Genomic DNA, 1,701 nt, shown 5'->3' with positions numbered 1-1,701 from the left:
ATTAGATTGTTACATACATATGAGAATAGTTCACCTCTGGAATATTAGAGATGTTGTAGTTTTGCCAACTAAAACCTATCAAAAATAATTCCAAGCAGGGTCCTGATTATCCTGATTGAGTGCAATTATGTTTAAATCTGCAAGAGGGAAATTTTAAATGTGTTCTATTTATGATTTTAATTAGACGATGCAAAAAAGTAAAAAAACATTTTTATTATAATATAAAATACAGAGAAATTAAAATTGTTTTTGAAGTCTGATAAATAATATGCACATTATTAAATAACAATATATTGAAACTATAGGCCATTGTAAAATGTTTCATGTTTTTTTTTGTCTAAGGATTAGTACATTTTTAGAAACTTTAAAGCTATACACACATATAAAATATGCAGTGGCTTCAGAAAGTATTCATGAACATAAATATAATAATAGTAAAAAGATCAGGTACACTAGTCTGGTAATCCTGAAGAAGTGATATTATATTACATCATGTTAACAGTAACAAATATGTTTCCCACCCTATGCGTTTCGCCCCGCAGGGCTTCCTCAGGGGTTTGGGAGACCTTATTGATTACACTAATATACAGTATTATCAATCAGTATGTTCATAGGAAGGAATATACACATGTTGTAGTATAAGTATACTAAGTATAATAATACGACAGCGCTTACTTAATGATATTTCTGGGACTTTTTGCCGCGTAGGAAAAATCTGATGTAAGATTACTACTTGAAGGTGCCCTAATGACCAGTGGTAGTAAGTCTGATCTGGAAGAAATGTATATACGTATATAAATTGTCCTATTAAACATAATCTGTTATTAACAGAACAAAATGATAATTAAATATGAGGAGAAATACTCACTGGTGATGTGCTACGTAAGAATCATGCTTTGTTCAGATCAAAGGTGAACGAGATAAAAAACTTTAAAATTTGGTAGAATGGTAAATAATCAAAAATGCACCATCTGTAGAAGAATATATATTGTTTTGGTATGTGATGTTATTCAAGGATATATGAGATTGTAGTAGGTGAAAAAAGCCACAAGATGGCGCCAAATTGGCGTTACCTGGTGAAAATGATAAGAACTCAAACAAAATGGATGTTCTAATTGGAGATCAAAGTGTTAGTTCTAAAAGATAAAAATTAGAAAAGGGCTCCATGAATATTATAAGCATTTAATGATGGGATAAAGATAAGTGGTAGCTATTGCCTAGGCTGGTATTTTACGTTGGAGTGACAAGAAGCTCATTGCCTAATGTGAACAATTATTGTGTTTTTAAAGGAAAACAGGAGAAGCAGACAAAATAAATTCCAATTAATATTGATGTCATTGTAATACTATTCATATTTTAGTATTGAGTATGTATAGTTATCCTACCTTAATGTTGAGTGCAGGTTAACTGATCATTAAGAGGTATAACTTATGTACATGCCATAGCTGTAAAGAAGAATGTGAATTAGTAAGAAAAGGTTGTTTTTGGTGATGCCTTTGAAAGAGTAGGGTGTGATAAACGGATATATCATAGTTACTTACTGTGTCCTTATGGTATAGTGGTGAACCACAGGCAGCTGTCCAAAGGGAGGACAGAACTGTCTGCTGTTCATCCTTAAATGGAATAATGGGTGCGGGGTACTGCGCAGGCGCCAAAAGCTTGCGCAGTATACCGGTTTCTGCTTCCGCCCTATTGTAATCA

The sequence above is a fragment of the Pyxicephalus adspersus genome, chromosome 12 (genome assembly GCF_032062135.1).
Source record: "Pyxicephalus adspersus chromosome 12, UCB_Pads_2.0, whole genome shotgun sequence".
NCBI classification, from domain to species: Eukaryota; Metazoa; Chordata; class Amphibia; order Anura; family Pyxicephalidae; genus Pyxicephalus; species Pyxicephalus adspersus.
This window is presented reverse-complemented; position numbering follows the sequence as displayed.